This window comes from Solanum stenotomum, chromosome 8, assembly GCF_019186545.1.
Source record: "Solanum stenotomum isolate F172 chromosome 8, ASM1918654v1, whole genome shotgun sequence".
NCBI lineage: Eukaryota > Viridiplantae > Streptophyta > Magnoliopsida > Solanales > Solanaceae > Solanum > Solanum stenotomum.
The window spans coordinates 26,896,739-26,908,712 of record NC_064289.1 but is presented as its reverse complement, the minus strand read 5'-3'; the positions used below and the strand labels follow the sequence as shown (position 1 = coordinate 26,908,712).

At 34.8% G+C, this 11,974-nt stretch overlaps 3 protein-coding genes across 9 annotated transcripts in view; all 3 read left to right on the top strand.

The window, feature by feature from the left end:
- Window positions 1-11,974, top strand: part of LOC125872569 (CBL-interacting protein kinase 18-like) — a 97,093-nt gene that overhangs the window by 36,398 nt on the left and 48,721 nt on the right. Inside the window, exon 1 of one of the 3 annotated variants that reach the window (XM_049553310.1) lies at window positions 11,941-11,955. The exons of the other annotated variants lie outside the window; for them this stretch is intronic. The gene's annotated coding sequence lies outside the window, so the exon portion shown is untranslated. Of the gene's footprint in view, window positions 1-11,940; window positions 11,956-11,974 lie in introns of those variants that run through there. 3 annotated transcript variants of the gene reach the window in all.
- The window catches only part of LOC125872574 (5-amino-6-(5-phospho-D-ribitylamino)uracil phosphatase, chloroplastic), a 102,619-nt gene that overhangs the window by 82,845 nt on the left and 7,800 nt on the right, over window positions 1-11,974 (top strand). The window lies entirely within an intron of this gene.
- Window positions 1-11,974, top strand: part of LOC125872570 (CBL-interacting protein kinase 18-like) — a 504,282-nt gene that overhangs the window by 488,277 nt on the left and 4,031 nt on the right. The window contains exon 1 of one of the 5 annotated variants that reach the window (XM_049553312.1): window positions 11,903-11,955. The exons of the other annotated variants lie outside the window; for them this stretch is intronic. The gene's annotated coding sequence lies outside the window, so the exon portion shown is untranslated. Of the gene's footprint in view, window positions 1-11,902; window positions 11,956-11,974 lie in introns of those variants that run through there. 5 annotated transcript variants of the gene reach the window in all.

The following is an 11,974-nucleotide window of genomic DNA, read 5'->3' as shown; positions in this document are numbered from 1 at the left end:
GGCTTCACTGATATGGAAATGCAATCAGCTGTGACACATATTTTGCTTAATTGTCCAGAGATTCAATCATATGTCAAGTAAGTGTTAAAAATATGTTATTAAATTACATACTAATAAGTGATCATTAACTAACTAAATACTTGAATGTAAAATGATCAGCTTGTTCGTAAACACATGGGGTAATGAAGCCATCTATACAGAATTTTCCAAATGGCTGAGGAACTATGTAAGTGTGCAATCACTAAGTATTTAATAATATATTCATGTTATACTAAATTATATTACTTGAAATAACAATCGCGTAGGTTTATGATGAATACTCAAGTGTCCAACATTTGCAATTAGTGAAAGAAGTAGCCCTTGGACCTCAATCTGAAGTACTGGCAATGAATAAGTATTGTGTCAATGGTTTTAAGTTTCAAACTGAAGAAGTATCTAGGAACAAGAAAACAAATAATAGCGGTGTCTATATACAAGGTGATGTTGATGGTACTGGTCAAACTATTGAATATTATGGTGTCATTCAAGAGATTATTGAAGTGAGGTATTCAAGTTGGCCTAATAAGAAGATTGTATTGTTTCGGTGTGAGTGGTTTGACCCATCACATAGAGGCACAAAGGTGGATCATCAACATAATATAATTGAAGTTAAGCACACCAGGAAATACAGAAGTTATGATCCTTTTATTATTGCACAACATGCTAAACAAGTGTATTACGCTTCATATCCATTGCGTAGAGACAAAGTTGATTGGTGGGTTGTTATAAAAAGTAAGTGTGTGGGAAGAATTGAAATTGACAATGTCTTAGATGTGGCGTATCAAAATGATGTTGCAATTGTTCAACAACAAGTTGATGTTGAATTGGAAACCACACTACAACATCCTCAACACATATTAGAAGAAGTATCTGATGATGAGCTATTGAATGTTGAGGAAGAAATATCAGAGAATGAGGAAAATGAATCATTTGATGATGAAGAATTGGACGATAATGAAAATGAAACAACTGAGGAGGAAGAATGGGAGAATGATGGAATTGAAACAAGCGAGGAGGAATAGTGTAGAATGAAAGCTGGCTAGTATATATGTAAGTGTATTTTACTAATTTTATTTAATTTATGATTTTTATATATATTATACATGTATATTTGCCTACAGATGTCATCACGCGGTGACGGTGATAGATATCGCGAGCATCTTGGAGTTGGCCAGACTAAACAGGCTAAAATGAAGAAGTCTAGGAGACCGATAGATCCTGAGGATATTGCAGGATCTATTTCTTCTGCGCCAGAGCGCATCAGCCATAATACTCATTTATTTGCTGTTCCATTTGGTACGGCGGATCCTCGGCAATATTATTCTAATTATCGTCGATCAGTCGGTGCTTCATCTACTTCACAAGCATTGCCTTCACGACGCTACGAGGACCTACCTTTACAGGCTATTCGTCGAGCACGACCCTTATCGGCAGGTACTCCATCTCCCACAGGTACATCTCCTCAGTTATCTGCCATGAGGCTTGGAGATTCTAGTAGCGAGCAGTTAGATGCTATGGCCGGTACACCTCCATTGACTCATCGTTTTGTGCATCCTGATGTATCACCCTCGTTTACAGCTGCACCTAGTGCTACACCACATGATACGATGTCTGCTCTAGCTCCTAGCCAGAAGGACAGACTTGGTAGAGTCATGATTGAGCCGGATGGATCATCGTAAGATTGTTTTGTTATCTATTTGTTACTTTATTTTATCTATTTCTTATACTTTAATATATTATTCATGAACTAACATATTTATTATGTGTTTTGCAGGTGGCATCTTGCAAAGGATGCTGCCCGGGCTTTAAAAGAGTGTGTTAGAAAACTCTATACATAAGCTTATCACTCTTGGAGCGAGATTCCAAACAGTATACGCCAGGCGATGTTTAATAACTTTAAGGTATATATTTTTTAGTTAAGTTTAATATACTTTACTTCTTTTTACTATCGATTTAATTAACGTTATTCAATTTTTTTTCAGACTATGTGTACTTGGGAGTCGAGGTACAATTTGGTCATTGGGACCACATTTGAGAGGAAGGCATCCACAAGACTGTCTAACTGGCTAAAGAGCATTCGGGATAGTGGTGAATGTCCCAGTTGGATGTTGCCTAATGTTTTAGCTGAATTGAGTCAGTATTGGAAAACAGACAAGTTTAAGGCAATATCAGATCAAGCCAAAATGGCTAGAGGCAGTCTTAAAGGTGGCTCGTTGCACACCGGAGGTGCAAAGACGGTTGGAACAATTGCACGAGAGATGGTAAGTTCTAATTCAAACTTTTAATTAAATAATTAGTTGATACATATGTATCGTTATAAATTTCAGTTTTTATTTATAGGAAAAAGAATTGGGACGCACTCCCATTAAACCAGAGGTCTTCAAAAAGACTCATGTCAGGAAAAAAGAAAATGAGTCAGATCCGGATGTGTGGGTGGAGGAAAGGGCCGAACAAACTTTTGTAAGTTATTTAATATGAAAAATATATATCAATAGTGAATATATTTATGATATGTATATATATTGATGTCAATATTTATATTTAATATGCAGAATGACTTTAATAAGTATGTTGCTGAGAATCTAGATAGTTCGGTTCAATTGACACCTGAACTGTCCACTCAGATTTGGAAACAAAAAGTGGTAGGGGGGACACACAAGGGTAGATGCTATGGTCTAGGCTCTCGCAACGATGTTAGACGCCTTCAGTCAGGCTTAGAAGGTATTGGATCGTCACGTCAAGCTGAGGCACTTGACGGTGTTCAGATTGCTGCTATGTCGGATCAAATAACTAAACTTACAACGACACTAGCAGAGTCGGAGCGGAAAAGAGTAGCTGAACAACAAAGCATGAGTGAGACCGTTCAGCAAATCAAAGAACAAGTGATGAACCTCGCTCGTCGACCTACTACTTCGGCTCCCGATGACACTGACGACGAGAGTGATGAGGATGATTATGTAGATCTTACTCCCTAGTTTAGATCTCTGGACATTTATGAACTTTTTGAAATTTTAAAATGAATTTTAAAAGACTTTATAAGTCTTTAATTTAGGATTTAAATACTTTTGAATGTTATTTTAAGTTTGTTGTTTTATGTTTTGTTTAGACTATTTATAATTGTGTGTGTTTGATTGGGCTGAATAGTGTAGAATTGAATTGAATTGAATTTGCAGGTGGGCAGCAGAAGATGAGTACGGCTACTGTCAAAAATATTGCAGAAAAAGCGACGGACAGCGTGGTTTAGTCCGTCGCTTTTTTGAGTTTTAATTTTTTTAAAAACCCAGAAAAGCGACGGACAGCGTGGTTTTTTACGTGGTTTTTTTAAAAATATTCCATAAAAGCGACGGACAACGTGGATTTTTCCATCGCTTTTTTGGGTTTTTAAAAATAGAATTTCCAGAAAAGAGACGGACAGTGTCCTTTTATCCGTCGCTTTTCTGGGATATTCAAAAAATAAATTTCCAGAAAAGCGACGGACTGCGTCGCCCTTTAGAAATTTAAAAAAAATGAAAATTAAAATAAAGCGACGGACTCCGTCGCTTTTTTAAAAAAATTCAAAAAAAAAATAATCGAAAAGCGACTCAGTCCGTCGCTTTTTAGCGACTCAGTCCGTCGCTTTTTAGCGACACAGTCCTTCACTTTTTGAAAAGCGACGAGCTATAAAGCGACGAAAGTGACTGCGTCACTTTTCCGTCAATTTTGACCAAAAAAGTGACACAGTCCGTCGCTTTTGGCCGTCGTTTTTTGACAATTTTTTAGTAGTGCACCAAGTTTAACGTGGAAAAATCCTTCAAAACGAAGGTAACCACCACGGGATCGACAAGATCCGAATTGCTTCACTATAACAATAAGAGAGTTACACTTATTCTTCTAATGGCTACACAACAAGTGCCAAAAGAGAACAAACAATAGCTACACCAACAAAAGATAAATAGAGAGAAACACCACCAAAACCCAGCTGCTGTTCGGGGCCTAAAATAGGATCTTGATGACTTCTGAATCCGATCTGACCGTTCAAATCAACCTCCAAGATGTCAGGAACGCTCAGTAAAAATTTCAGCCCGATCCAACGGTTAGTTAATCGGAAGAACGATCTGAAGGTTGCTGGATGGAATAAAAGACTGCAGCAAAAGAACCCTTTTTTTCTTCTCTCTTATATCTTGTTGAAAGCTCTCTCAAAAACTACTCTTATGTCCTAATGTCTTTCAAAAACAATATTAATGAGCAATCTCAATTATTCTCTCAAGACCATCCTCTATTTATAGAGTTGTGTTTTTCCTTACAAAGCCAAAACCAACTCCAAATAGGATTACTATTCCAATCTTTTTCCTAATAGAATTGGAAACCAAATAAAGAGAATAATTTCAATCCTTTTTTAAGTAGGATTAGGCCATGGGCCTTTGGTTGGAACACGAGCAATAGCCCAACAAACTCCCCCTCCAGCCAAGGGGCCAAATGGACTTCAAGTGGAGGAACTCTTGACAGGCTTCATGCCTACCGCACTTCTACAAAACTCATGCTTGTCTACGATCACCACTTTTGTAAGCATATCTGAAGGATTGTCATCAGTGTGTATCTTCTCAACCTCAAATAATTTCTCCTCTAGGGCCATTCTAATCCAATGATATTTTCTACTAATATGCTTGGACTTAGAATGAACGGTAGAGTGCTTGGTGAGATAAATAGCACTTTGATTATCACAAAATAAGACAAACCTTGATTGTTCAAAATCAAGATCTTTGATAAACTCCTTCATCCAAAGCAATTCTTTGGCACCTTCAGTGATGGCAATATATTCAGCTTCTGTGGTAGATAGAGCTATGCACTTCTGAAGTCTTGATTGCCAAGAAATAGCTCCTCCTCCAAAAGTGTTCAAATAACCATAAGTGGATTTTGAATTATCAAGATTTCCTCCCAAATCAGAGTCTGTGTAGCATACAAGTTCAGACTTGCCACTACCAAAGCACAACTCTATATCTGAAGTGCCCTTCAAATATGTTAGTATCCATTTCACTGCAGCCCAATGTTTTTTTCCAGGATTGGAAAGAAATCTGCTAACGGTACCAATAGCATGTGCAATATCTGGTCTAGTGCAAATCATAGCATACATCAAACTACCAACCGCGGAAGAGTATGGAATACTTGACATCTCATTTTTCTCTTCATTAGTAGATGGACTTTGGGTCGTACTCAACTTAAAGTGTTTAGCAAGAGGTGTACTAACCACTTTTGCCTCTGTCATGTTGAACCTCTTGAGTACTTTCTCAATACACTCCTTTTGGGATAGTGATAACTCCTTCTTATGTCTATCTCGATGAATTTGTATGCCTAAGATCTTCTTTGCTGGCCCCAAGTCCTTCATCGCAAACGATTTGCTTAACTCTTTCTTAAGGACTACAATTCTAGATTTATTTTTGCCAACAATCAACATATCATCCACATAAAGTAGTAAGATAATAAAATCATCATCAGAGAATTTCTGAAAGAATACACAATGATCTGAAGAAGTTTTCTTGTATCCCTGATTTTCAATGACAAATTCAAACTTCAAGTACTACTGCCTTGGAGCTTGTTTCAAGCCATACAAGCTCTTCCTCAATTTGCAAACATGGTTTTCTTTTCCTTTAACGATGAAGCCTTCAGGTTGCTCCATGTAGATCTCCTCTTCTAAATCACCATGAAGAAAGGCAGTCTTGACATCCATCTGCTCAACCTCTAAATCTAGACTTGCGGCTAAGGTAAGAACCATACGAATAGAGGACATTTTCACAACAGGAGAGAAAATTTCATCAAAGTCAATTCCTTTTCTTTGACCAAAACCTTTGACAACTAACCTAGCCTTGTATCTAGGTGCAGATGTATGTTGCTCTTGCTTTAATCTGAAGATCCATTTATTTGTTAAAGCTTTCTTACCTTTCGGTAACTCCACTAGCTCATATGTGCCATTCTCGTGAAGTGACTTTATCTCATCTTCCATGGCTTCTACCTAGCTATCTCTATGAGTATCTAGCATGACTTCATCATAACCTTCAGGTTCTCCCATGTCAGTCAAAAGGATATACTCATTAGGAGAATAACGTGTTGAGCTTCGCTTCTCTCTAGTGGATCTTCTACAAGAGGTTTCTGGAGCATCCAAATTTGTCATCTCAGCATTAGTTGGTTGATGATCAACCACAACATCACCAATAGGAACAACTATAGGTTCTACACCCTGATCATTATCTAGTGCTCCTTCATGTGAAAAAGATGTATCAATAATAGGAATTGGATCAACATCAACTAAGCTCTCATCAATCTGAGAATCTGGTTTCTCAACCTTGTCAATATCTTCAATGGTTTGATTTTCAAAGAACACAGCATCACGACTTCTAATGAGCTTTTTATCAATTGGATCATAAAAGCGATATCCAAACTCATCTTGACCATAACCAATGAAGATGCACTGCTTAGTTTTAACATCCAATTTCGCCCTCTCATCTTTTGGAACATGCATACAAGCTTTACAACCAAACACTTTCAAGTGATCATAAGAAACATCCTTACCAAACCAAACTCTATTTGGAACATCACCATCCAAAGCAACAGCAGGAGACAAATTGATAACATAAGCAACAGTGTTAAGTGCTTCAGCCCAAAATGAATTTGGAAGTTTAGCCTCTGAAAACACGCATCCAACTCTCTCACCTAAAGTTTTGTTCATTCTTTCTGCCAGGCCATTTAATTGAAAAGTCTTTGGAGGAGTTTTCTAATGACGAATTCCTTGCGATTTGCAGTAGTTATCAAAGGGACCAATATACTCACCACCATTATCAGTGCGAATACATTTTAATTTCTTTCCCGTTTGTCTCTCAGATAAGGCTTGAAACTCCTTAAACACATTAAGTACTTGATCTTTGGATTTTAAAGGATATACCCAAATCTTGCGAGAATGATCATCAATGAAAGTTGCAAAGTAAAGCGCACCACTTTTTGACTTCACTTTAAAAGGACCATACAAATCAGAGTGTACTAGCTCCAGTAGCTCAGACTTTCTTGAAGGAGGATGACTGTGAAAAGAAACTCTTTTTTGTTTCCCAGCTAAGCAATAAACACATCTTTTTACCTTTGCTTGTTTCACACCAGTAAGCAAATTCTTCTTAGCCAAACATGTGATCCCCCTCTCGCTCATATGCCTAAGCCTCTTGTGCCACAATTCTGATAAAGTCTCGCTTTCCACCAAATTTATAGAGTCTCCAAGAATCGATCCTTGTGTCACGTATAAATTTGAATGCTTTCTTCCTCGAGCTACAATCAATGAGCATTTGGTGAACTTCTATTGGCCATTGAACAAGTCATTATGATAGCCATCATCATCTAGTTGTCCTACAGAGATCAAATTCAAGGGAATGTCTGGAGCATGCTTGACATTCTGAAGGACTAACATTGAACCAATATTGGTTTTCAAACAAATAGTGCCAACACCAAACACCTTAACCTCACCAGCATTACCCATCTTTAACACCTCAGAGTTAACAGAAGTATAAGATGAAAAGAAGTCTTTTCTCGGTGTGACATGTGATGTAGCTCCAGAATCTACTATCCAACTTGTATCTTGAGATACAAAATTGATGACGTCTTTATCACAAGCAAAAAGAAGGTCATCTTGAACAACAGCAACAACATTGTTTCCATTATTTTCTTCCTTCTTCCCTTCTTTAAGATCTTGCTTCAATTGTTTGCAAAATCTTCTAATATGTCCTTTCTTTCCACAATGATGGCATATAATATTTGGATTCCTGAATCTTGACTTGCTTCTACTTTTACCTCTACTCTTCGAATCTCTTGTCTTATCTCTCCCTCGATCTTCTGTGTACAAAACATCTGAATGTGAGGATGTGCCTTGAGATTTTCTTCTAACTTCTTCATTCAACACACCACTTTTTGCATATTCCATAGTCACCTTACCACCAGGAGCAGAATTTGTTAAAGAGACACGAAGAGTTTCCCAAGAATCTGGTAGAGTATTAAGAAGCCAAAGTCCTTGTATTTCATCATCAAAATTAACACCCATTCCTGATAGCTGATCAAGAACACCTTGAAAATCATTTATGTGATCAAGAATAGGACTGCCCTCCTTTTATTTAAAGGTCATCAATTGCTTTAGCAATAACAACTTGTTATTGCCAGTTTTTAAAGCGTAAAGCGTCTCCAACTTTTCCCACAATGTTCTAGCATGTGTCTCATTCACAATATGGTTGCGAACATTATCTTCAACCCATTGTCTTATATATCCACATACCTATTGGTGCTCGAAATCCCAATTTTCATCGGTCATAGTCTCAGGTTTATGAGCAGCAAAAACGGGAAGATGCATCTTCTTCACGAACAATAGATCTTTTATCTTGCTTTTCCATATGTTGTAGTTTCTTCCGTTTAGACATACCATCTTTCTCATATTCCCCTCCATATAGAGAACCTCGCTTTGATACCACTTGTTGTGACGAAAAGATGAAAACGAAAAACTAAAATAAAGAACACCAAGTTTAACGTGGAAAAATCCTTCAAAACGAAGGTAACCACCACGGGATCGACAAGATCCGAATTGCTTCACTATAACAATAAGAGAGTTACAGTTATTCTTCTAATGGCTACACAACAAGTGCCAAAATAGAACAAACAATAGCTACACCAACAAACGATAAATAGAAAGAAACACCATCCAAACCCAGCTGCTGTTTTGGGCCTAAAGCAGGATTTTGCTGACTTTCGAATCCGATCTCCACCGTTCAAATCAACCACCAAGATGTCAGGAACACTCAGTAAAAATTTCAGCCCGATCCAACGGTTAGTTAATCGGAAAAACGATCTGAAGGTTGCTGGACGGAATAAAAGACTGCAGCAAAAGAACCCTTTTTTTCTTCTCTCTTATATCTTGTTGAAAGCTCTCTCAAAAACTACTCTTATGTCCTAATGTCTTTCAAAGACAATATTAATGAGCAATCTCAATTATTCTCTCAAGACCATCCTCTATTTATTGAGTTGTGCTTTTCCTTACAAAGCCAAAACCAACTCCAAATAGGATTACTATTCCAATCCTTTTCCTAATAGAATTGGAAACCAAATAAAGAGAATAATTTCAATCCTTTTTCAAGTAGGATTAGGCCATGGGCCTTTGGCTGGAACACGAGCAATAACCCAACAGTAAGCACATAGAAAGTGATGTTGCTAAAAATTAATAAGTAAACTATTCATTTGTTAATCTAAAGAAACGTCCTTTTTGAAACAAAATTGATTTTTCTTCATACCTGACATAATGCATGAAATGATCCTTGATAGTTATAAGGTAACATGAAAATTCTTAGTAAAAACTTCTACAAAACGTTATATTTTTTCATAAAATTATATTCGTTCAAAAAGGGCTTCAAAAGATGTTGACTAAATTAAGAAGATTTGTTCTGTAGAAAAAATGAAAATGTATTCACACTTATATACATAAGAATTATATGAAAAAAGAAAATTTTCTTTTTGAAAAATAATAACCACACTTCTTTGAAGTAATACGGCTATTCAAATTACAATATTCAGGGAGAAAGAATCGTAATAAATGTACAAAAGCGATATATTTAATCCAATAACGAAAGTCTGAAACAAAATTTCCAAAGATGGGAAGAGTATTAATATATCTAATACAATTTAGATGTAAAATATTGTCCTCTAAGAAGGGAATGTTTGATTAAGTGATTTTAAATTATGAGATTTAAAATTATTTTTGTCTTCGAAAGAAGATATTAATCAACGAGAATTATTTTTTTCATAATAAATGTGAATCCCTCAAATAGTATTTGAGAATATAAACTCTTGTTGCACTCAAAAAATTATTTTTGTTAGGTACATTAGTAGAAATAAGAAAATGATTCACAAATGCAAAACTAAATATATTGTTATAACCTGAATTATTCAACATGATCAACCTATTTATATTTAAACGATCATAAGCAAGTTCATAAATATACTCTTGAAAAATAAGTGAATATAGAAAGATGTGTTGTTGCGAGCTGTGGATGTAAATATCTTTAAATTTCTTCCATTTAAAATTCGATTTGAACTCAAGATGAAAGATTTTGAGGGCGATACTTATAATGATATAGTTAAAGCAAAGTATTATAGTAAGAATAGATACCTTTAATAAATGTAATCTTTCAATAGATTCTCTATCATATTTTTTTCTTTTCATTTCATTTAATTGATCTATGTTATAGTGTCATAAGATAATAAAATGGTAAAGTTCATTTATTTTGTGACCTAATCGCTCTTTCGACTTCCAAAAGACTTTCTTTATCAATATATTGTTTCTTCTACACACATCTTCATAATAAGAAAATGATAATAGTTAAGGTTCACTAAAAAATTTGAAAATTCACTCATGAAAAAAGAAACCCTTCCCGCATTAGAAGTTAATAAATTTTTAACGTCTAATTAGATTGAGAATTATTCAAATTAAGAACAAAGCTCGTTGTTTTTTCTTTCCCTGTAAATTAATTGAACAAGCAATTATATCCATTTATTCAGTCGACCCAATTTTATTTTGTTCTATTTCAAGAATCTAACACAATTTTATATTTTCGACACACAAATAAGTATGTGGTGGAAAGAAAGCAATCCTAGATTCTATCCAATCGATCATTCCGCTGGCATCTCACATTTTTTATTCTTATTTAACTGTCACTAGAAAATATAGTTGTACATACGTGAGTCTTAATGAGTCATATTTAAATAGAGCATGTAACCAATATATTTAGTTTAAAATTGACTAGTTTCTAAGTTTTACTAGGATTTTTTTCAAAAGTGCTTTTAAAAAAAATTTAACTTCTGAAAAAATAGTTTATATTACTCTTCAGAAATACTTATTTTTTTTTAAAAAAAAAATTAACTAGAAAACATCACATTCTTAAAAATAAGCATTTTTAACATTCAAAAAACTTGACTAATGGTTTTTAAAGCTTTCTTTTTAATAAAAAGAAAAGCATGACTAAAAATAATTCATATTAAAGCTCTCTCATCTTTCAAAATAAACTGTTAAATACTTTTGCACAAAAATATTTGAAAAAGAGGATTTGTTTATAATATTCTTTTCCCTCCTAGCCATCTAAGGAATAAACTTACATAGATGCTTGGGACCTAATACAAATTATAAGAAAATTTGTGATTAATTATTTTATTGGAAATATAATATGTAATGAGCATTTTCACACTGAGATTAAGAGTAATTAAAGACTCTAAAGTCCTTATATTAAGTAATTTCTACATAATAATCCATAATTTATTGTTATTATATAAACCCCTAAACTTGATGCAAATTATTAGTTTTGTCTCCGAACTATTAACAGTCATAAAAACACTTCTTTATACTTGACTAATTAAACTTAGATACAATTCCGGATCGATCACATGACCTAACAAGTGATTTCAAATTCTTGTAATAACATAAAACTCTTAATGAAAAGAAAAGTCAAGAGAAGTGTAGAAAATATCTTAAAAGTGACGCTAAATTAAGGATGTATTTCATTCATGTTGAAGATCGTGGGTCTATGTAAGTTCTGTTAGCCAAGTAAAAGAGTGTTTTTAAGTTTGTCAATAATTAAGGATGAAACTAATAATTCATACATAGTTTAGGAGCGTTTTCAATATTCTTTTTAAACAATTCACGAAAATTCTGCCTATTTTGTACAGATGTCCAATACGTGTCTAGATACGATCGCAGGAGCTTACCAACTTTTCACTTACAGACAATTATTTTGTATCAAGGCAACAAAATCTGAACATTACAAATTATTTAGTCACAACTTTAATGCTTTCATGTATATATAAAGGGGAACTTCACCAAATTACCAACACACCTCGTATTTTTCTCCTTGGATCGTCTCTACTTGTATTCAGGTTCGTTCTTATACCCATT